This window comes from Mustela nigripes, chromosome 16 (assembly GCF_022355385.1).
Source record: "Mustela nigripes isolate SB6536 chromosome 16, MUSNIG.SB6536, whole genome shotgun sequence".
Taxonomy (NCBI): domain Eukaryota; kingdom Metazoa; phylum Chordata; class Mammalia; order Carnivora; family Mustelidae; genus Mustela; species Mustela nigripes.
Window position 1 is genome coordinate 7,903,194 of NC_081572.1, and position 24,177 is coordinate 7,927,370.

General features: G+C 57.4%; 1 long non-coding RNA gene across 3 annotated transcripts in view; it reads left to right on the forward strand.

Annotated features, from left to right (window-relative positions):
• Nucleotides 1–1,085: 1,085 nt before the first annotated feature.
• The window catches only part of LOC132004399 (uncharacterized), a 159,514-nt gene continuing 136,422 nt past the window's right edge, over nucleotides 1,086–24,177 (forward strand). For all 3 annotated transcript variants that reach the window (XR_009400504.1, XR_009400505.1, XR_009400506.1), the window contains exon 1: nucleotides 1,086–1,646. This is a non-coding gene — a long non-coding RNA (uncharacterized LOC132004399). The remainder of the gene's footprint in view (nucleotides 1,647–24,177) is intronic.

A 24,177-nucleotide genomic window follows, 5' to 3' on the forward strand; every position in this document is an offset into this window, starting at 1 on the left:
GGTCTGTGTGTGGATAGAACCCGTTTACACAGACGTGTGAATATCCTCCAGGACTCTGAGATGATAAATGTCTGTTGCTCTGAGCCACCTGGCTTGTACAGCAGCCTTAGGAAATTTATACAAGACCCTTCCCCTCCTCTCCAGGGAGTCCCCTCTTCCTTCTTGGTTTCTTCCACACAGCCAGCTGTCTGCCTGCCTTTGTTGTTTTGTGTTTTGTGTGTCTCTTTGTTCGGCTACTTCCTACCCATTTCTTCCAGACTCCTTTCAGACATCAGCCCTCTGGACGCCTTGGCTCATGCCGGGAGGCCCAGCTAGGTGCCCTGGTCCACAGAGTTACAGCGGTGTCGCTGCCTCCTCTCACTTGAGGGTGAGCTCCTTGAGGGAGGACTCCTGCCTTTGTGCTCTTAGTGTGCGCAGGTGCTCAGGTGTTGAATGCACGAGGAGGCAGCTGCAGAAACCTAGCCCTGATGAAGTGCGTGGCAGCTCCAGAATTTTAATGGGGGGGGGAGGGGTTGGGGGTTCCCAGGGTAGCATTTGGTTTTCAGAGGTGGAGACTTGAAACCAAATTTGCTTGGCGCTTAACAAAGGTAAGGAAATTACAGTTTCTGTTATGGATGGGGAGATCAGCCCCCCAGCCCCGGGTGCAGGCGGGCCAGCAACGAGTGGTGCTCCCCTCCCTCTACAGCCCCCTGGAAGCGGACTCTAATATCCCGTGTGCCGGGTGAAGATTCCGAGGTGATAACGGAAAACACGTGATAACTCGGGGTCAGGCTGGGACTGCGACCTTGCTGGGCTTGTCTGACTCCAGGGCTCCCAAGGTTTGTCATCCCGGGCGGCATTTAACCTAACGGAGTTGACGGAGAAACCCGCGAGGGAGCACAGCTGTTTGGGGCGGACCCCAACCTTTCCTACAGCGGTTCTGCATCTGCTGTGACTAGGCGGAGGGAACTACACCTCCCAGGAAGCAGTGCGGCCCCCTGGTTGCCCCCACCCCACGCCCCGCCCACATCGCCCCGCCCACACCGCCCCGCCCCGCCTCCGTCCGGCCGGTATATAAGGCCAGAATGGCCCGGCCGCCTGCAGAGCGCGGAGGCAGCGCGGGAGCGGCCTGGGCTGCAGGACCCCGGAGGAAGCGGCGGACACGGCGGGCTCCCGCGGCCCCGCACTTCTCCCTCCGGCACTCCTCACCCGCGGCGCCCACCCCTACGGCGCCCGGGGTTCGCGGCCCCGCGGCCGAGCGCGGAACTGCCCTGGGCGCTTTCCCGGGCTTGGCACGGAGGATCCCCCCGGGGATCCCAGGGCTCGCGCGGGCGATGCTCAGCGAAGAAAGACGAGGAGCTGTGTTCGTGCCGGGTGCCGTGGAGCGCCAGGAGGCGGGGTGCGCTCGCCGCCCCCCACCCCCCAGGTCGGGGTGGGGATGCTGGCAATTGGGAACCCCCGCGGCGAGGTCCCGTCATCTCCGCGGGGCCTGAGCGCAGAGCCCGGGGCTGCCGGCGCTTTGGCCTTGGATGGAAAGTGGGGAAGGGCTCCGGACCCCTAACGTGGATTACTTGGTGTGTGTCAGCCGGGCTCAGAAGACCCACGACCTCGTCTCCATGCTTGGATCGATTCATTCTACCTGTAGCGGTCGGGTCGCTTACCTGGAGGTAAGTTTCCCGGCAGGATTCCAGGGAGGAGGTTCGAGTTGACTCGCCTCCCCCACCCCCACCCCTCCACCCCCGTCCTCCGTCGCGACGCTCCCTGAAGGTCTCGGGTTTGGATTGAATTTTCTGTTCTTGTATTGACATCTCCGCAGAGGGCATTTGGCCATCCCTCTGCCTCCGGGCGGAGCCGTTTGGCCCTGGTCGCGGTGGTCAGCGTTCCTCCCGGGCGTTCCGGGTCAGCGCTGTCCGGCCCCCGACGCCGCCAAGCCGCAGGCTGCCCCGTGGGACAGACCCTCCGCCGGGAAAAGGCCCCTTGCCCTTACCTCTGCCCTTGTGGCTCTCCTGGCCCGTTACTTCGGGAGCGGTGCCGCCTTGGCGAGCTCCAGGTCTCTGCTCCGGGGCGACCCAGAATGTGGCTGGGGCACCGCGCCTCTCACCGTGGGGGTGGGGGCTGGGGCGTTTCTGGACGTCCCTGTCGCCTGGCCGGCTTTGGGGGAGCGGCTGTGCGGCAGGGCCACCGGTGGTGGTGTGGACAAGGCTTTCTGAGGGGTGGAGATGGAAGGATTTCTGTCCACTGCGGCCACCGCGCCTCTACCTGATCCCCCGCCCCAGCAGTCTGTTAATGGAAGGCGTTCAAGGCCAGCGTGGGAAGGGGGCTTGGTCTTGCTCCCTGAACTAAAAGCAAACCGCTTCTGTATCCGTAGCTTTGTCCTTTCCTTGTCCTTTTGTGTTGGCGCTCTTGGGGAGCGACTCCATGCCTGTCACTGAGTAGGCCCTGAACAAGTGTTTGTTGAGTGAATGACTGAGCTAGTGGTCTTGATGTGCAGATAAACCGGGATCCCCGTTACCTTCTCCCTCCTTGCCGCTTGTCCTCAACTCCAGAAATCCCCCGCCTCCCTCCCCCAACGCCTGCTGGAAGATGGCTTCCTGGAGATGCTTTCCCAGATGCGGGATTCCCTTCCTTCCCCACAACCCTATTGGCAGCTTGTTGGTGATGACCTATTTCCTGCCCAAAAGCCCATCCTGCACAGACAACTTCTGGAAGCTGTGAAGGGTCTCCCTGGGGATGTTCTCAGGGCACCATGCCTCCAGTGAGCACCTGCCTGGGGTAGGCAGGAGAGCCAGGCACCACAGGAAGAGAAAAGGTAGCATGTCCCCTGCCCACCCCCCACCCCAGCCCGTGCCTCTGGCCACATCCAGGTCCCTGGAAATGCTCAGGTGGGCACAGCACTTTTTCCTGTGGCCGTTCCCCAACCTCTCCCCCTGCCAGCCTCCCCCGGCACAGAGGAGCTCTTAAACTGTCCCAGGGTTGACCCGCTGCTCCACCTCTGCATCTCACTGGATTTTAAAAGTAATTCACACATTCTATCTCTTCTTTAGAAAACCATAAAAAAGCAAAAAGGCAGGGAAAAAAATAGCCAGTTCTGAGTGGTGCCGGCTCTCTGATACATTTCGTCGCTGCTGAAACCCTGCAATGTATACAGCTTTGGATACTGTATTTTTCCTCTCAGTTTTACTTGAACAATCTCCAAGTAATGATCGTATTCCTCTGCCCAAACCAGACCCTAACCTGACAGTTCCCCTCTTGTTGGACGCTAAGGTATTTCTAGATTACCTTGAGAAGTAGTGCATTGGTGAGCTTTTTTGCACCTATACATTTTGTCCACTTTTTGGGCTATTTCCTTTGGAAAATTCCCAGAAATCACTCTCTTTGCTTTAAGTCAGAGTCACGTCTGGACTGAAAAGAGGGCCCCTCTGGGTGGACATTTCCAAGATTGGCTGGGAGGGAGAGAGCCCCATGTATCCATTACTTACTGCCCCAGCTGGGAGCTGAAATCAGTAGACACGGGGAAGATGCTTGCTGGGCTAATGCAGTGTTGTGTTCATTTCCGTTTTCCCGAAGCCAGTATTAGTGTGAGAGTCACTTTAAGTCTGTGTCCGGGAGTACGGTGTAGATTATTTTAGCAAGGCCTCAGGGGAAGATTTAGTCAGCAGTTGGATTAAAAATGCTGCCCCCCTTTTTTGGAAAGAGAATTCACTTTTGATTTTGATGGAAATCTAGATTTACAGGAAAGTCACAAAAATAGTACATGGAGTTCCCCTATACCCTTCACCCAGCTTCCCTAAATGGTAACATCTTACACAGCCTCAGTGTGCTGGGCAAAGCCAGGGGATTAATATCGACAGAATACTTTGAACTTATCTTCTGGCCTTAACACATTTCTCCAGTTGTCCCACTAATATATCTTTTTTCTGGTTCAGAATCTAATTCAGAATATATATTTTTTAAAGACTTTATCTATTATTTGACACAGAGAGAGACACAGCGAGAGAGGGCACACAAGCAGAGGGAGTGGGAGAGGGAGAAGCAGGCTCCCCGCTGAGCAGGGAGGCAGATACGGGGCTTGATCCCAGGACTCTGGGATCATGACCTGAGCCACCCAGGTGCCTCCAATTCAGAATCTTGCACTGCAGAAAATTCTGTCTTATAAAAAAATGGGAGCTGAGAGGGATTCAGAAGATGCTCTTGCTCTCCTTTTTTAAACCCCTTTATTGAGGTGTGACTGACATACACAAAGTTGGACAAATTTAATGTTATACGACTTGGCGAGCTTGGTAGTAAGTGGGCACCGTGAGACCTTTACCACAGTCTGGGCCATAAACAGGCTTTGCCTCCCAAAGTTTCCTCCCGCCCTCTTTATCATCATTATTATTTTGTTGATAAGAACACTTACCAGAAGATCTTCCCTCTTAGCAAATGTTTAAGTGTACAATGCAGTATTGTTCACTATGGACGCCGTGCCGTCCGGGAGAACACTAGGCCTTATTCATCGCAGCAGAGTGTCTTTACTCCAGAGGTTTTAAATCGAACCTTCTTCCACTTTCGTCCCCAGGTTAACTTGCCCCTTGTCCCTCCCGAGTTAGGGCCAGCAGCGCAGCTGAGACCCATCAGGGTCTGGAGGGGAGAGGAGCCCGGACCCCGGGAATGGCAGGATCCTCGCTGTGTCCCCCTCCTTCCTTCCCCCGACACCTCCCCGGGGAGTGAGTCGTTTAGTAAAAATGGGGTTATGGCCTGATCTGTCCTGACACGTCTTCCAAGGGGTAGGTGGAGTGATGACATCCGGTGTGCGTGAGAGCGATCCGCCAAGAAACCGACTCCGTGGCTGACAAGTCCAGCGCGCAGTGCCTGTGTGGGTGACTCACGGCGGCCCGAGTAGCAGGTGTGCTGGGCGGCTAAGCGTGCAGACCCACCAGAGCCTGTGTTTCCTGGTTATCTTGGCACATGTAAAGGAACAAAGGGTTCTGCTCTTCCCTCGGACCGGGTTTTAGGCATTGTCAAGCCACCAGGGGCCAGAAAGTGATCCCCCTTCTCTTTAGGGGACCAGTTTCTCCCGAGAGTGGTGAGGAGAGCCACCCTGAGGGGCTTTTGGAAGCAGCTGGCTGACCCAGAGGAAGGCTGGCCCCAGGGTCTTTGCATAAGCCAATGCCTGAGTTCGCCTTGGAGGAAGCCCAAGACAGAGGCCCTTCTCCGGCCCCTGTGGCAGAGGTCATGTTCTCTGTCACCAAGCAGTGCCAGCAAGGAGCCTGGCAGGCAGGTGGGACCCAGATTGGGGATGTTGTGACTAGTTCTGGACCAGCTTCTTGTGTCTGCACCTGCTTTGTCCCACTCCTCAGTGACTCCTTGTGGGCCCTCCCTTCTCAGGAACCTCTGTTCTTCCCGGCTCCGCTCAACGTGGGCCCGGCTCAGACTCTTCACTGTGAGCTGCCCCACCAGTCCCTCAAGTTGTGGTTTGCACAAGAATGGATTGCTTGGGGAACTTGTTAAAAATGAGTGTCTCAGCTGCCATTGTGCCCCTCCCCCCATCTCATGCATAGGGGCAGGGGAGTGCTCAGAGGCCTGCATTTTTAACAGGCTCCCCAGGCCATTCCTGTACAGATGGACACTTCAGGAATCAGGGAGTGGACTGACTTCTTGGCCAGCAAAAGCCCGCATTGAGCCTTTTCCCTGCTGAAGCTGCTTTCTTTTTTCTCCTCCAGGAAGCCTTCCAGGCTTACCTCCACCTGGTCTGGGCCCCCACGTGTACTTGCTCTGTTTGTTGGTACACGTTTTGAAATCTGAGGCTTGCAATCAGGTATCCCTTGTACTTGGTGAGGACAGAAATGGCTGTGTTTGGGTGAATGATAAAGGATCAGCAGTCCTGGGCTTTGGGAATAAATTCGGTCCACAGGATCGCCCCTCCTTGGGTTTGTGAGCTCCCCAGGAGCTGGAAGAAGATACCCACGATAGGCAGGCTTCTGGTTTTGTTTGTCGTGCCCAAGTAGACTGCTGCTACTTCTCTTTATGGACATTGTCATCTTAGGCCATGTCCGCTGTCACCCTGGAGTCGGCTGGGGTCCTCCGTGGCCGGTAGCCTACCCTTTTTCACATGGGAGATGCACCCAGCACCCAGCTCGTCTGTGTCAGGAAGGGAATGGTCCTGGACGAATGTCCTCGCTTTGACCCATGTCATCGGCTGAGGATGCCCCGTTCAAAATCGTATGCCTTGCAGACTAGGTTTGCCCCTGGAGAAAAGGTCTTCACAAAACCGATCTCGGGTGATCACATGACGTACGAAAGCCTGGAGGTAGCATCTGAGCGGAGGAATGCTGAAAAGGCTAGTTTCTGTGGAAGCATTCTTTTTGTGGTGTGAATCATCGCCTCCTCCCGCCTTTGGTTTGTTGGTACAGGTTTTCACACAGAAGTCTTGAAACCAGGTGCTTTTTGAGTTGGTTAAGAGAGCAGTGGCTGCAGGGGGACAGATGATAAAAGTTCTGGGTCTCCAGAAATGAGTCAGACCTTCAGCCTCTCCCCTCGGGTCGGTGAATCCTCCAAGCCCCACTGTCATTTGGCAAATGCCCCTCATGAGGGTCTGGGTGTAGTGATTTTCAGACCCCTTTCCGTTCATCTCACCTTAGAACCGTCTGTGCTTTCCTTGGACTGGCTGGAGACGCCCGAGTGGGACCGGGCAGGACAGACCATCTCCCCTGTTCCCAGACCAGGCTGGCCAGGCTGCGCTGGCCTCGTCAGCACCTGCCTGCTGAGCCGCCGGCGGACTGTTGCGATCCCTCGCCGTAGACACGTGTCACTTACCAGCACGCTCCCTCTCTCGTAACCTCTGCAAGTGCTGAGTGCCTGCTGGATGCTTTCTCTGGCGCTGCTGCTGCCCCTTGCGCTCTGCTGGGGTTGGAGGCTTGGCCGGAAGCTGGCTTGATTTTGCTGCCTCTGGGGGGGGAAGCTTCTGCCCTGCGTTAGTGTGCAAGGGAAAGTCTCTGACAGGCTGGCCTTTAGGCACAGCCTGTGGGTGAAGACCTCAGGAGCTCTAAGGGACAGCTGTCTTGGAAGCTGTACTTTCTTCACTGGGCTGATTTTAAAAATTTTCACCTTTTGTGACGGCGGCCAATTTTCCCAGGGTAACCATTTCTCACATGCGCGGTTAATGACAGCCGCACCGTCCATCCGTCCGGCCACCATCCCTCTCCGGACCTTCATCAGCGCCCCCGGCTAAAACTCTGCACCTGTCCCACACTAACTCCCTGTCCCCCTCCCTCCGTCCCTGGCGACCGCCATTCTGCTCTCTTGTCTCTATGGACGGGACCTCGTGGAAGCGCAGTCGCAGTGTCTGCCTCATGTCACCGAGCATCCTGTCCTCCGGGTTGTAACCGTGTCAGGCTTTCTTTACATTTTAAGGCTGAATCGCTTCCTGTGGTGCGTGGAGACCACATTTTGTTTATTCATCTGTCCGCGGATGGACATCTGGGTGGCTTCTACCTCTTGGCCACTGTGACTCACGCTGCATGAACTTGGGTGTGCAAATATTTGTTCGTGTCCCTGCTCTCAGCACTTCTGTGCACATGCCCAGAAGTGGCATGGCTGGACCACAGGGTCATCTCATGTGTGATTTTTTTCTCTCCTTTTTTTTTTTTTTTGAGGAGCCACCAGACTGTTTTTCTACAGCAGGTGCAGAATTTTACACTTCCACCAGCGAGGCGGATGTGCTCCAGCTTCCCAGCACCCCGGCCAACATGTTTGTTTCTGTTTTCAGTAATAGCCATCTCATTGAGTGTGAAGTGGCACTTTAATTTTAAAGGCAGATAGACCAGGGTGGTTAGCTTGTTTCCTGCCAGGATCTACACTTGGGATGTCTGTGGCTCTCCTTTTCTCTTGGAGGAAGATTCCTCCCTGGGAGTTAAGTGCCCAGGGAAACAAGGAGCAGCGGCGTTTTCCTGAGCCGCGCTCAACCCTGGGTCTGCTTTGTACCTTAAATGGTTTGGTGATCTAGTGAGTTCTTTGGGTCCTGCTGCTTTGCCCTGGTGCTTTGCCCTGGTGTTATTCAAGTGATTTTGTGTCCATTATCCCATCGGGTACCCCCCTCGACCTGGCGACCTAACCAGGTGTTATCCCCATTTTGCAAAAGAGGCTGTCAAGGCACAGGTGAGTGATAGGAGGCAGGTAGAGACTGGACCCAGAAGGACCAGTCCCCGACTCCTAACCTAGCAGACGCTGTGAACGGTGAGTGTTGTGGAAGGGGTGGGAAGGGTTGGGGGTGAGGGTCGGGAAGGTGGAGATTGGCATCGCCATTGGAGAGAACTCCAGGGGGACCCTCTTTATATGTTCAGACTTCATATATGCAGTTTTCTGGCTGTGTGTGTGTGTGTGAAAAATTTAATTCCTTTTCTATGGAATTCTTGTCCGCACAGCCATATAGCTTAAGAAATACCCTTTTGAGCATAGCAGTGCCGTGTCAGAGTTCTGTCCCGGCTCCCATGGAGAGCCCCGGTTAGCGGCTGGGTCAGGATGCCCAGCTCCCTCCTCGGGTTTTCTTCGTGAAGCCCTGTGTGAGCCCCCAAAGCTCACACTCACCTTTTTGGGCATCGGGCATCCCAAGTGCGTGTCCAGGCTTGGCTGGGTGGGGGGTTAGGTGTTTGCAGTCCAGGCTTGGCGGGGTGGGGGGTTAGGTGTTTGCAGTCCAGGCGTGGGGGGGGGGGGGGTTAGGTGTTTGCAGTAAGCGGTCTTCTTGGCCTGGGGACCGTTTGTGGCTGCTCCACAGCTTTCCATCTCCCAGCCTCTGCGCCTTCCCCCACGCGGCAGAAGGAAAGGGGCCTCCCCTCCCAGGAGCCATCATGACCGTGGTTCTAGTGCATTTCGACTGATGTCATTCTGACGTCTCTTTTTACTTTTAAAACGAAGCAGCATGAAACAAAGCTCTTCTTCCTGGGTAGGGGTGACAGGGCAGGATGGCCCCGAGCCCGAGGAGGCTTTCTGCTCTCTGGGAGGGGAGGGAGGAGGTCCCTGCCCAGGACATCTGTCCACCCCAGCCCCTACCTGTGACCCTTTCTCCTCTGACTTCGCACAAGACGCGTCTCGTGGCCATAGTCACCCTGGGGGAGGCTTTTCTGAATCTAAGGGAATCTGTGGCCGCTGGCAAGCCGGGTGGGAAATTTAGATATTTGGGTTTTTAATTAAATTTCTTAAGTAGAAACCAGGGCTGTGGTTAACCAAAGAGCTGAGATGGTCTGGGTTTTGAATTCCAGCCTAACCACGGGGGTTCTCCTTTCCTGGAACTGTGTTCCTGTTCACTTCCAGCCCACCTGTTTTAATCCAACCACCCCCCGCCCCTTGTATTGGAACAGACGCCTTTCCTCTTTTCCAGATTCTTTCTCTCTGACCTTGTCCTTCTGGCATCTGTAGGGCACCGACTTGCGGAACATGGCTGTGTGAACGTGACCGTGGTTTGCGGTCAGAATGGCCATTTGATATCCCCGGTCTCCTACACTAGGACCTCGCCCTGTTCCTTCTGCCTCCCTGGGTAAGGGTTCAACAGACATGGTCCGCCAACCAGTGTGACACAGTTATGTCGGGAAGGAGAGGGACGCCAACCTGGCACAGGCTGGGAGCAGGGGGTCCGAGGCTGGTCCTTCAGCCTTCGAGGCTGGCCGTGGGTGGGTGGCTCTGATGTCAGAGGCTGAGAGACTTTAAGGGGTATCTGGAAGGAGCCAGAGCTTTGAAGGATGGAGCCGAGGTTCAGACTCAGGTCCTGGCACATGCCCAACACTGGGGTCGCATCCTGGCCTGGTCACCAGCCTCTGTATGACATTGTGCAAGTCACTGGGCCCCTTGGGGGCTCCTGTCCTCATCCATAAAAGAAGAGCCTGTGTCTAGGTTGGATGCTTTTGGTTGCAAGGGACCGAGAACCCACTTCTAACTGGCTTAAATCCCCAACTTCTGGGGTGTTCATTTGCTTGGGAAGTCTAGGAGTTGTGCTTTTGGGTGATTTGGGGTGATTTTCTCCAGTGCTTTTTGTTCTTGTATTTTAATTTCCCGGTAGAAGCAGGAAGGGCACAAGTATTTGCAGAGCCCGAACAGGAGAATGCTTTTTGTCTCAGCTGTCAGGAAGGCAGACCCTGCGGGAGCTCAGTCCTGGATCCGTCTGTGGGGCCAGTAGGTGGGAAGCAGCGTTTGACTGTCCTGAGGTCACGTGCCTCACAGCTCATGGATGGGTGGAGGCAGCCTCCCTTCCCAGAACCACCCGGATGCGTGGATGGAAAAAGTAAGGCCTTAGGAGCAGGGCGGGATGCAGAGAAACATCAGATATTTGCTATGAATGGACTGGACTACTGGATAGTCCACCAGAGTGAATGGTGGGCAGGGAAGCAGTTGTGATTCCCGTGGTCTAGCTGGGACCTAGGAGCTGTAGGGGTACAGTAATGCTCAGTGACAGGTCACAAACCTTACCAGTTCTTTCCCCCTCTGAGTCTCTGATCTGGGAGTCTCCCCCCCCCCCCCCCCCACGGGACATCATCTTGCCCCATCAGGGAGCCGGGGATTCGGCTCTCGGATCTCCAAGTCCAGCCTTGCCGGGGGTTGCCCCAGGCTGGTTCTCACTTACTGCATGAAAGACTTGTCACTGGAGTAGCAACTTGGTGCTTGCAATGGCAGCTCTCCCCTGAGATTTCTTCAAAATAGAAGGAAAACCCTTCCCCTGATGGAGCGTGCCTCCAGACTAATGGTGTTACTCCCGGTCTGCTCGCAGAGGCAGATGGGGTCCTATTCCGGTATGAAAAGCCCAGCGATGGGAGACGGGGCTGATGGGTTTGCGGAGACTTCTCACTGAACTCCTGTGTTTGTAGCCCAGGCAGGAGAGCAGGCATCCAGGTAGATCCAACAGAAGGCGTGTCCTGGAGCAGCCGCCCGTGTGGACTTTTTTAGATGCCTTGTTTAGATGGTGTTCACACACACACACACACACACACACACACACACACACACACGTTCTGGCTTGTGCCCTGGGTCCTGGGGGCTCTGAGTTAGAGAGATGGCTCTGCTCCCTGGGCTGCTGAACTCCGGCTGGGGGCCCTCCCTGCCTGCTTGGTCCACACGTTACACAGGTGGGCTTTGTTTGGGGGGGCACTGACTCATGCTCCTAGGTCGTGTGAGCTCTTAAAGGCAGCCACGCTGCCCTGGCAGGTGCTCCCGGCTGTCCTCATTTGCCATCGCGAGGAAAACGTTCATTGTCATGGTGATAGATGATTTCTGCTCTGCAGCCGGAATGTCGGAATGTCGGTAGCCTCTGTAGGAACGGGGCGGGGGTTGCCGTGGAGGAGGAGAGGGGTGATCATCCTGCGTTGACGTGGTAGACGCCCTACGACCTGTGCCAGCTGCTGCATTTAGTGTTGCCGCATTTACTAGACGAGGAAGCTGAGGCTCCCAGGGCTCCCTTGTTCAAAGACCGCCCACCCCGGACCTTGACCTGCCCCTGGGTCGGCACATGACTGCATCCCCCTAGCTTCTGGTCCCCGCGTGCACCCCCAGCCTCTTTCGGAGAGTGCTGAAAGTCGCACATAGACTTGATGACTTCTCCACGGCTTTGGCCCATCCTTTACCTCTTGCTCCCGAGGTACCCAACGGGCGAGTTTAAACCAGTGTTTCCTTCTCCCTTCCCAGTGAAGTCAGTGTCAGAAAAGTTTACCCCAGATTCATGGGAAGATTCATCTCCTGGAGTTTCCCGATGAGGACCTGTCAGTCACTGCTCCCCGGGATCCAGGCCGCTCTCCGAGGTCTACCTCTTCTCTCTTGCTATCTGCCCCTTCCTCTCTGCAGATGTAAAATCGGGCTGGGAGACGGAGAAGGCTGGCAAGGCTGGAGTCGGGATGCAGAGGCAGCCCTATTTCGTTTTGAAACTATGATGTTTCCCTGTAGTAGTGTCCTGACTCTGTTCGCGGGGAGAGGCTTGTATCCCGGGCACGCGTCAACATCATCTGTCCTCTTGTTTTTGACATCGCGGGAGGGATGCTCAGTCCATGGTGTCCCCAGTTGGACTCCTGGCGCTTTTTCTATCTCTTGTGGTCATTGGCATTTAGAGGGATGATCCTGGGGAGGTCTAGCCTTCTTGGTAGAGGAACCTCATAAGGTTGGGTGCACCTGTTTGAGCGGGACAGGGAAGTAGGCTGGCCCACGATCAAGGCGTTTGATGGCAATGCTGGGTCGAAGGGGGTGTAACTTTCTGTTACTGGGACAGTGTTGTGTGCACTTGACTCGAGCTCAAAGTTGAGCTGAGCTTTTGGACCACACCTTGTAGCGAGGTCTGCCTTTCTGATGTTCTGCTTGGAAATTGGACAGAGTTTGTCCTGGGCTGTACCAACATCGCCTCCACACAGGTTAAGGGCAGCGGAGAAATCCTTGCCCTATCTGGGCTGCACTCCCGTTTGCCACCATGCACTCTGTCCTTTGCTCAAAGAACGTGTTAACTGACGTGATTGGGCAGGTGGAGAGGGAAACTTTGTGAAGCCTTGGGGTCGGGTGGGGTGGCAGTCAGGCTGTGTCTGGTTTGCAGATCAGACCGAATGAATCTTGGATTCTTCTTCCTCCTTTCCTTGCCCCTTCTTGGCTTAAAACCTGTGTCAGTGTTACAGAAATGGACGCACCCCATGGTTCTCTCTGCTTGGGCTGTAGTTGTCTCTACTCCGATGTCACCGGATTTAGCTGGGGATGAAAATTTCCACCTCCTAGTCAAGTGGTTGTTCCCTTTGGGGTTTCTTCTCAGAGGTGATGAACCTGGGCTGCAAGCTAGAATTTGGAAAGCCCAGGACGGGGCTTCCATTGGCTTGAGTGCAGTGACCCACGTGAAAGGGCCAGACGTACTCTAGCGTGCAGGCAACTCTGGGGACCCACTAGCCCCAGGAACCCTGTTGGTCCGAGAGGATGGACGGCAGCAGGGGGTTGGGGACAGGGCCATGAGGTGCCCTTGGTGGTCTTTCTTCTGGGGGTCTGCAGTGGGCTTGTCTCAACCCACTCTTCCCTGTGACCTATAGCTACAACCTTTCCTAAGGGGGCGTGTCCTCATCTCCTTCCCCTGCTGTCCCAGGGCTTAGTCAGTGACACTGACAGGTGGAAGGGACCTAGAATGCACTAATCCTGGCCAGTGGCTGCTCAGGCTATCCTTAAACTCACCAACGGGTGCTCACTCTCTGTTTTTCCTCCTATCCAGTCTTCCCCTTGTCTGCGTTTCTGTGGTGTTAACAGTCTACGCTATACCGCGGGGATTGGTTCGCAGACGTGGATTTTTCTAATTCGGTGCAATCAGAAATGAGCCTCATGGCACCTGGCCTGGTGGCAGCTCCAGTAGAAACGGTATATACGTGGGGAGACGACAGGTCGAAGGCCCACGCCACCCTGCCGTCTTGTTGCGGTGTGTGACTGTGGGTGCAGGGCCTGTGGACTCTGCCTGGTTCATCCCGGTGCGCTGGGAAGACGGCGACACATCTTCCCTTTCTGGAAGGTGTTACTGGTCTTTGCTCCAAGTGGCCCTAGGCATTGCGTGCTTCTATCCCTTGTGCCTAGAATTGGCGGCTCAGCTGAGAGCCCTGGTTTTGCCCAAGTCTGAGTCTCCTCATTTGCCTTGTGGCTTTGGGAAGGTTCTGCTGCATCTTGGGGCCGCGGCTTCCTCCCTGCTCCCTTAGAGCACAGTCCATGGCTCTTTGATTCATTTCGGCGTGGAGGGGGGTCTCTTTATTGTTCCCCTACTGTTTTCGGCAGAGGGCCCCGAGCGAGGTGGGCAGCAAGAAGCGCCGGAGTGTTCTGGGTGGACGCGTCCCTCCCCGCTCTTTCTGTGGTACCTCTCAGCTTCCTGGGGGAAGTTCTCCATTGAACAGGAATGAAATCCAAATGCACAGCCGTCTGGTGGGGCCGCCTTTATAAAACATCAGTTGTGATCGTTTGGGATGTGTTCAGAAGGAAGTTACGGTGACCTTGTACCGAGATAAGCAAGGAGAGGAGTCAGTTACCCTCGCTCCCTGGCGGCCGGAGAGAATTTGATTTATGGAAAGACTCGGGGGTGTCCTGCCTCTCCCCCACTTTCCACAGGGAACCTTGGGAGTCAAAGTGCCTCCAAGGGAATGAGGGCCCTTCGTGTGGGTCAAAATGCGATTCTTTTCTGCGTGCTGGTGGTTCCTGGCTTGGCTCTGGGAGGCAGATCCGGCTCCAGCAAACACAGCCAGGCCACCAGAAGCCACCAGAATTCTGCTCTGCCGCGGGGCCCGCTCTGAGGGCATTTCTGGTGCCCTCGAGGCAGAGATGCCTGGTTAGAACCTGAACTGTTCTGGGAGGGACTCGTCCTCACCACGCCCCCTCTCCTTCCCGCCCTAACCTCCCTCCCCTCCTCCTAGGGGGGTGGGGGAAAGCATTCCCCCTTTCTGCATCTGTGTCTTTAAGAATTCCTTCCATTGTAGCCTGGGGACAGAGACCCTTCTGTGAGAGTCTGTTGGAGGCCTGTCCTCCGGGACACCCCGCCCCCCATATTAAAAGACCATCGGAACAAGCGCCCCATTCTCCTCTGGAGAGGGTCCCTCTGTCCCAAGCCAAGCGACTCTTAAGGGAGCGTTTATCCTGGGATACTCAGCTTACAAAGCCGGCTGCAGCGTCAGATAAACTCGCTCAGACCCGCGGAAGGAGGACAAAACCTCCTTTATTTTCACCGCTGCGGGGAGACCAGTGGAGACTTTGGGCTGGAGAGCGGGGGTCTGAGCAAACAGAGGAGGGGTCTGTGGTGGCGCTGGTCGGGGAGAGCCTTGTGGGCCGTTATCTTATCAGTTTATCTGTAGGGGAAATCTCAGCAGGGGGCAGGGGGCTCTAACTCGGCCAGAACCACCTCGGCTCACCCCTCCAGGTCCCCGAGAAGCTCTTCGGGGGGAGTCAGTCTTGGTTTGCCAGGAGGAATCCCTGGTTTCTTTCTTCAGCATGTTTGGATAGGACAGCACTCGAGCACTTGGTGGGTCAGGCCCCAGCCGTGAGAGTGTGTGTGTGTGTGCGTACACGTCCCATCATCTCAGGGTCTGTGGGCACCCCCAGCCCCCACATGTGGCACTTGCCGTAACTCAGGTGTAGCCTTTGTTAAGTGTGGAGAGGTTTTCGCGCTGTCACGTAAACCAGAAATTTCTGTGATTGGTCATCTGAATGCGGGTCTTGTTAGTTGAGCACCTACTGAGTGCTGAGCAGACCTGGAGTGAAGGCCCAGAGAGGGAACGTGCTGGCCTCCCGTCACCAAGCAGTGGAGAGCTTGGGGTTCCAGCCCTGCTGTGTCTGAGCCTGGAGCCTCCGCCTGCTGCCCCACAGGAGGGCCCAGCACAGCTAAAGGGCAGGTGTGGGGGGGTGCTGAGGGTACCAGGGTCACAGCAGAAGGACGGGGCTCCCAGGCCCTCCCCTTCTGGCCTGGCTTTGGTTTGGGTTTTGTCCATGACCTCCGGCAGCTCCTCGCTCCCTTTACCCGACACTGGCTGGAAACCTGCGCCTTGGTGCTGGGATGCGAAGCAGGGCATTGGTTGGGGTCTCTCTACCCCATGCCTTCGGAGTGCTCAGCTCCCGCGTGTGCCCGCTCTGGTGGGGGGATGGCCGGGGGGCTGGAGTGGGTGCTGTCCGGCGGGGGCGGGGAGGGAGACGCCTGACTGCTGCAGCAAGCAAGCTGAGTGAAAGAACTTTGCTGGAGCCCTGGTCAAGAAGGAAGCTTCACCACGGATGTCTGAGAGAGGGGAACTCTGACCCAGCTCCCAGTACCCCCAGCCTCAAATCTGCCTTTCTCTTCCCATTTCCCTTCCTCAGGGTGATAGACCCTGGGGGTTGACCTGTGTGTGGGAGTTGGGGAGGGGTGGGGGGAGGCTTCTGAAACTCTCAAGTCACCTCTATCCCGTCTCTGTGTGGCCCTTCCCAGGGGTGGGTGCCTGGAGGCGGTGGGGCAGGGAGGCAGGGCAGCCAGGAGGGCTTTCCCTTCAGGGCTTCATGGCCGAGTTCAGGGTCCCTGTTCACATATCACAGCTGCCAGGGCAGTCAGGGCTGGCAGCCCAGGGCAGGAGGCTCCTGGTCCTTCCCCTTGTCTGGCAGAACTTGCCTTGCCCATGGCCCCTGGCCCTACCGTGCTCCTGCCTACAGGGTGAACCAGGAGGGCGCCACTGTGCCCCAGTCCCTGGTGAAGTGGTAGAGGAACAACCTTGGTGAGAACTTGACCTCCTGCAGACGGACAGACAGACACCTGGGCTCTGCAGATGGACTTCCTGTAGGAGAAAGAGGTTGGGTCTCAGAAGCAGGTGCTGGGCATGGGTAGGAGTCGGGGACAGGGAGAAACAACACCCCTGCCTCAGGCAGCTGGAGGGTGGGCCTCTGCTTCCATCTCCCAGTACCGGACCGAGAAAACGAGTGTTACTGGCCTGGAGTCCCCACCAGCCCCGGGATCCAGAACATTCCCCGGGGACATTTACACGGCAATGGCAACCTGCACCAGAGGGGGCTGGCAGCAGGTGGGTATGGATCGGGGTCATTCTGGGCAGGGCAGCGGCTTTCGTGGGTGTGCCCTGGTTATTTCTTTACCTTTGCCACAGTGTGACTCATTTCCTGCAGGCGAGGGTTGGGAGACACTCATCGCAGTGTGTAGTGGTTTGGGAGCCGCGATCTATAGGTTGGTCGTCGAAAGGAGGGCCGTTGTCTTGGACCAGGGTCCATATCCGCTTGCTCCTTCCCAGGAGAGACAGCTCAAGGGCTCACCGGGCCTCTCTGTGCCTTTGCTTATTTCGTAGCCAGAATACTGAGATGCGCGCTCCAGACTTCCTCCAGCTCTAGAAGGAACGCGGTCACGTGTTTCCTGATGTGCCCGCGTGTGGCTCTGTGTGTCTGGGTTTGCGCACGGACTCTCTTGTCTCCCGGTTCTTCGGGCACATTTCCTTGTGTCTCAGGTCCCTCTCGCCCTGGTAGGAGGGCATCCCACCCCTCCACCCCTGCACAGGGGAAGGTGGGACCCTTGCCGTGGCCCCAGTGAGACTGTGAGCGTATACAGCCTGGCCGAGGGTGGGGGAAGGCTAGGAGCCTCCGCTTGGGCCAGGAAGTCAAGATGCTGGTCTCCTGGAGGGGTGGCTGACCTGTTGTCTCAGGCCTGTGGGGAGGTCAGAGAACAGGCAGTATCGCGCCTGGGGTCTGGGCTGGGAGCAGGTGGCTGAGGACGTTGGGCCGGTGCTGTCCCTTTCTGACTTCTTTCACACCCAAGAAAAGCTGGAGGCTCGGAGTTTTGGAGGCTCGGAACAAGACATGCGTGGTCCTTCAGCTCCTTGCTCCCACACATGGCGCAGCCCACATTCAGGCCGTGCAGAGGAAGGCCTTCTCACCGGTGATCACCCTTCCTTGGGTGCCCACATGCCCTCCCGCAGCGTGCCTGGTCGACCTCATGCATGTGACCGGGCAAAGAGTCGGTCTATGCTTGGCTTAATCCCTCTTGTCGTGGACTTTTGCAGTGGGCGAGGGGAGCCCTCCTGATGAGAGGCGCACCCTGGGAAGTGGACCGAACACCCTCCTGGTTTATCATCGTCTCTGTTAATTACCACTCCCGTGTGCTCCCGCTGCCTGCGCGGGAGGGTAGGGGCTGGGCTTTGGAGTTGCCCCCTGCAGCCTCTCTCTGGGCTCCCCCCTCCACGTGCTCACACGCCGCCAGTGGGGAGGCGAAGCCGCCGGGGCAGGTGTCTCCCTCCCCTGGACATAAGCCTCCTGTTCTTGCCCTGGGGGAGGGCGACACTTAGCACAAGGGAGACTTCAGCGGGAAAGGGGGAGTGGGCGGGCTGGTGGGATAAGTGGCGGGGGTGTTGTCATGTATTAGGTCCCTGAAAACAATACGGGGTTTGTCTCGGGGGGACGGTGGTGCCTGGGGAGGCAAGCCAAGATGGGTCCGAGCAGAAGGAAAACAAGCACAGGTCTGACGAAAATGTGGTGACCCCGAGGAGCAGGGAGAAAAGCACCTTTGTTTAGGGAGGTCGGGGCAAGCGAGGGCCGGGGAGGCAGGAGAAGGCGTGTGGGGAGGACTCCCGCACTGGATGGATGGCGGCCTCGGTGTTGGGAACGTGGGCTCCTAGCGGGACAGCGAGCTCCGCTGGCAGTTTGTGGGGGTGGCCGGCCCTGATACCCTGCATCCTGGGCCAGGTTTGGGGGAGTCCATTCCTTATCCGCTCTGTTCCTTGAGGGTGACCCGAGAAAAGATCCCTCATGGGAGTCTTCCTGGGTTTTTGGGAGAGAGGATGGTTAGAGGGGTCTCTCTTTTTTGGGGGCTCCTAGTGGACTACGGTCTTGCTTCCCACTTGGGCTGATTGGATGGTCTGCTGCTGAGCAGGGAGGCCCTCCCAGCCCGGAAGCAGGCCCTCTGGGATGAGGGGAGAAGGACACTCGTGGGGCGCCGCTCACCCGGCCACAGGTAGTGCCGGAGACCTCCGGTGTCGGGGCGGTGCAGGAGGCGGCATGAGACCTTCCCGCTGGACCGCTTCTGCCTTGCACTCTCCGTGACCGACCACCCCGCTGTGCACCTTCCCGATTGCAGACTCCCTGCTGCCCCCTGTGGACGGGTCTCCCCAAATCCAGTGACTCACTTCAGTTTCTAACTAATGATTTCTTGCTCTTTAACCAGAGGGGCTTGTAGACCCTCAGCTGGCTTCCTGCGTCCCGTCTCTTCGGCGGAAACACTGCCCTCTCTGGTTCGGCCCTGCATTCTGGGTGTTGGGGATGGGCTTGCCCTCGCTCAGGCGCGGCGTGCCTGCAGGACCCCAGCAGGAGACGCAGTCCCCCGTGCCTCCTGACCCTCCTGCCTCTGCTCAAGGCGGGCTCAGCCCCCAGCTCCCCTGAGAGGCTCTCCTGGGGACCCCTCCCCTCCAGGCCACGGCTCGGCCTTCGGACTTTCCAGCACTAATGTTTTAGGCCCTGGTTATGAGGTTTTATTCTCAGCTGCCTTCAGCTGCTTTTTTCGTGCGTCGACAAGGTGGTAAACTTGGAAATACTGAGAGGGGGTCCCGCGAGGGGTCTTGTTCCCAGGACAATAGCCCTCACGGTGCGCAAGGACACCCACCTCCGCCCCAAGCTGGGTGAACTGGGACTCCCAGCCAGCTGCCGGCAGGGGCCGCGATGGGGAATCCTGGAGGGGGTGTGGACACCCAGCTCCGACACACTCCTTCTGGCAGTGGTGGCAGGGGTCGGGGGCTGGGGGTCAGAATCGCGCTGGGCTGATTTAACCAGGTTCTGAGAGAGGCGCTCTGTGCTTGAGCACAGACTCCCGGCGGCTTGCGGCGGCTGCTGACCTGCTCGCTCCGTCTGTTCCAGGAGCATCGCTGTGAGGCACGCACACAGCCACGCCCACGGAGGCGTACGTGGAAGCTTGCTCGGACACGTGTGTACGCAGCCACACAGGCTCCTGTGTTCCTCCCGATGGCCCAGTGGGGAAGACGTCATCCTTATCCTTATCATTATCCATCACCCTTATCCTTCCCCATGACTGGAGGAAGGTCAGCGAGCGCCCACCCCCCCACCCCCGGCCAGCGGGAGGGGGCGCTCTAGGCCCTGGGCTGGTTCACCGTGAACTGAAGGACCGCTCTGAGCCAGGGCTGCCGCGGTCCTGGTCCTGTCAGCTCTCCCCAGAGCCTTGCAAGGCCTTCGTGCATCTCCTTTTGCAGTGGCAGAGCTCACCAAGGTCAAATGACCTGGCTCAAGGTCACCCATTGCCCATGGAGCTCCCTTGCAGAGACACGTGGGGCGGTGCCCACTACCTGCTGGCACGTCGCCTTGCAGGAGTGTTGGGATCCGTGTGTTTTGTGTTTGACGGAGGCCCTGAGAAGCCAGAGTGTCGGTCCCCGCCTCACTGAGAGGGCCGTGGTGGGAGGAGGAGGGGGTTCGCTCTGCCCTGCCGTGCTCGGCCCCAACCCCTGGGCCTGGCCTGCTGCGGGTGCCGCTTCCGTCTCCTTAACCCCCCCGGGGGCCCGGCCTCCGTTTTCATCTTCGATGATGATGCATGAGCCTCCGGAAGCGGCCCAGGGCTGCCGAGACGGGGCCTGAGTGGGACTGGTTGTTCTTTGAGGGAAATGGTCTCATGTTCCCTATTTTGGGGGTCCGCTCTGCTTAGCGGGGCCTCCCTCCATTGTTTGGCGGGGGGCCTGGAGCTAAGGAGGGAGGAAGAGGAGCAGATGCTACCCTGGGCTGGGTTTGTGGCCTGGAGCTGTGGGGTCCGGCAGGTTTTCTGAGGGAGGAAGGGGTGGTCGAGGACCGGCCTCCTCCCGCCCCTTCCCCTGGCCCTCCTGCCCCCCCCCCCCACTCCCTCCTCTTCCTCCTAGTCCTTTTCTTCCTCCTTGTCTTCCTCCGCCTCCTCCTCTCTCCTCCCCATCGCCCTCCCTCTGCCGCTCTGCCCTCCCGTGGCCACCTCTCCTTAAAGGCGCAGGTGCCCGAGGATAACCGAGCCTGCACCGTGTGTCGGCCTCAGCCACATCCTGCCCACATGCTAGATCTCCCCTCCGGACACGGACACTGGAAGGGATTCCGATTCGCTGCTGGTTTTCCTGGTGCGGCTTGCGGTGTTCCGTATCCTGCCCAGCAGCGTCTCAGCTGGTGACGGGCCGAGCAGGGATTGAAACCGGGCCTCCACACTTGTGCCTCCTGACCCTCCTGCCTCTGCTCAAGGCGGGCTCAGCCCCCAGCTCCCCTGAGAGGCTCTCCTGGGGACCCCTCCCCTCCAGGCCACGGCTCGGCCTTCGGACTTTCCAGCACTAATGTTTTAGGCCCTGGTTATGAGGTTTTATTCTCAGCTGCTTTTTTCGTGCGTCGACAAGGTGGTAAACTTGGAAATACTGAGCACTTTTTCTGTTACTTCTATGTCCCCCAGAGCGTCACACGCAGGGCCAGGCACACTGCAGAGATGCCTTTAAGTACTTGTTAAATGGAATGAAAAAGCACTAACGTGGTGTTTGAGTGTGGACGACGTGCTGCCTTCTGGGGGCATCGCAGGTGCGGGTGAACGTTGCTGGCCTCGTTTTACAGATGAGAAAACAGCAAGGCAGGCCTCGGATCAGACAGCTGCTGAGGCGCTTGGCTTGTCTGACCCGGGAAAGCCACGGTCTCTGCAGCCCACCCGGCCAGGGACAGCCATGGGAAGGCTCGTGGGCCTCCACTGGTGGCTCCGAATGGGATGCTTCATTCTTTCCTCGCAGCTGCCTAGGGGAACACCAGCTCCTTTTTTTATTTGACAGAGAGAGATCACAAGTAGGCAGAGCAGCAGGCTGTCGGGGGGTGGGGAGCAGGCTCCCTGCAGGGCTCGATCCCAGGACCCTGAGATCATGACCTGAGCTGAAAGCAGAGGCTTTAACCCACTGAGCCACCCAGGAGTCCCTAAACATCAGATTTATTGAGAAATAACTTACGTCCCATAAAATCCATCTGTTGTAGCGTACAAGCCAGTGAATTTCAGTAAATGTGTAGACTTGTGTGACTGTTGCCACGATGTCATTTTTGTCCCACAATGTGGTTTTGAAACATTTCTAGCAACCCCCCCCCCCCCCCCCCACACCTGATCTAAATTTCCTGGTGCCTGTTAGCCATTGGTCCTCATGCCCTGGCCAGCCCTACGTGACTGCTGATCTGCTCTGTGAGTTGGCCCTGTAGGGGTGTGCCGTGTCCATGCAGTGAGACAACATCTGGCTTCCTCCACTTAGGGGGCTTCTGAAAAGTGGGCATTTGGCCACCACCGACTTCTCACTGAGTCGTGTGTGTGTGTGTGTGTGTGTATGTGCGTGTGCGTCCAGACTAAAATACGGGGCCTCGGAGGGCCTACCCGGAAATGCACACCCAGGTGGAGGTGTGCCGGGAGCCTGGGGGCTGCACCTCGGGGTCCGAGCCGAGTCTTGCCTCTGTGCTTCCTGCCGGGGGGCCCCGATGCGCACGCCCCACCTTGCCCGCCAGCTCTAATGGACCTGGCTTCCTCCTTCAGGGCGGTTTTGGCTTAATTAAGTCATAATAACAGACGGAGAAGCTCTGTTTCCTGGCAATTAAAGTAAGTGGAAGATTGGAACTTGGGCCAGCCCTCCTCCCAGCCGGGAAGGACTTGACCCTCCCATGGCCTCGTTCCTACTCCCCTGAGAGGGTCTGGGAGAACACTGGCAGGTTCCCTCCTCTCTCTAGGGCTCCCCATGGCTGCAGCTGAGCTTTCTCTGCCCTGGCTGATTCTCAAGGCTGTTGTATACAAAGGTCAAAAAACCCCAAAAAAGCCTATTTAGATGTATTTTCAGGTTTTTTTTCCTTCCTGCCTCCCCAGCCCCGGCCCCCATCCAAGGAGACAGGGAAAGAGGAGCCGTTTATTCATTCAGCAAACTGGTCCTGGGTATCTGGCACGGACAGCAGGGGAGAGAGAGCCGGTCACAGAGCCAGCCCCAGCCCCGCGGACGCCCCAGAAAGGAAGGAGCTAGGCAGACTGAGGCAGCATGAGCAAGAGCCTGGGCCCCCAGATGGGGGAGAAGACCCCAGAGCTGCTGTTCTGAATGGTCCGGAAGAAATGGACACAGCCCGGGGGCTAGGTTGTGGGGAGCAAGAGGACCGGAGCTCTGGAGTGCTGGCCGGCTGGAGGGGGAGCCGGGGACGCGAGGCCAGAGCAGGTGACCGAGCTCTGTTCCGAGGCAGGTGGTCCACACAGGTGCCACCAGCAGGCCACCAGGCTGTGGTCACTGCCGAGCTGCAGTCAGCAGGAGGACACCAGGGCAGACACCGGGTCGCGCCTTCTAGATGGGCGTGGGCTGTCGGGGAATCGCGCCGCACCCTGGGACACGCAGTCAGTGCCTTTCTGGGCTGCCATCCCCTGGCGGTGGTCTGGTAAGGTTCCTCCTGTTTTCCACCACGATTCAAAGCTTGCTTGTTATTCCGGACCCCCGTGTACCTGGAAACACTGTCCGGAGAATCCTGCCTCCCGGCCACGCACTGGTACTTTCCGGCTGCTCATCCGCCGTCCATATGTGGGTTGTTTGTGGAGTCCCGACCTCAGAGCAGGTGGTTCGATTCTCCTTCTGAATGTCACCTTTGGCGTTCATTTTTTCTTCCTGTTCCCACGTTCCTCGTCTTTGTGTGTAGCTTGCTTGCCGGGATCACAGCTGCAAGACCGATGTCACAGTTTGCGTCGTGCCTTGGCAGAGCACCGGCTTTCGTTGAGTCTCATGTAAACGAGGCCGTTGAACTTCTTTTTCTCTGTTTTACCTGTTGGTCAGACAGGTGTTTCAGTAGCAGTTTGCAAGGGGCTGGCGCCTTTCCGACCTCGACCTCGGGTTTCTCCTTTTTCCTGCTCTCGAGTTGCCCGTCCTGGAAATAAAACTTGGAGACGCTTCAGTTTTGTTCTTGGACGAGCCCAGCCCGTGGCTGCCACTGAAGGACCGTCCGTGCCCTTAAGTGCATTTCAGGCTCAAGGTGGGGCGCAGGATGCTTCACATTTGAAGGAGAAATTTGAGTCTCAGGCTTGCTCCGCATCCCCGGGGGAGCCCTCCGCCCATGTTTCCGTGTTGGCTGTACCCCTCTCTCTTCCTCTCTTCCCGCCTTCCCGTCCTGGAAGGACCACTGGGCACAGGAGGATTGAAAGGAGGCAGCGGCCTGCACCGGGATTCCTTCCAGGCCTTGAAAGGTCTTCCTCCTCCTTGTAACCCGGCCTGAGCTCAGGAGGCCGGAGCATTAAGCAAACACCCCTTGAAAGAGAAGAGCTGCTTTGTCCTCTTGGCGCTGAGGGCCTGGCCTCAAGTGCCACCAATTGTCCCAACTTGAGAATCGCCAAGTGGTCCTGCAGAATGTGTGCGTGCGCATATGTGTAACATGTGCGTGTGTGTGCACAGATACACGCGAACATGTTTGTGGTAGGGGTGCCAAGCTTTCATTGCGAGAGAAATCTAGGTACGGTTGTGAGAGGGAGAAGGTGATGGGGACTGTCACAGAGGACAACGTGACTGCGAGGAACCTGGAGGCTCTTCTGTTCATTCTGCCGGCATAGGACATACTAACACAGTGTCAGAAACTCGGAGCACTTGGCAGTGGCCCTTGGGTGAAATACGTCTGGTGTCTCCTTGGCGCACTCGACCAGGGACGCGTCATGGCGGTGTGCCAGCTCCAAGTCCGATTCTGTTCTTCTGTCACTTTTACAACAAGGTCACAGGAACCTTGATCATGGTCCTCTGTGGCACGAGAGCGGCTGCA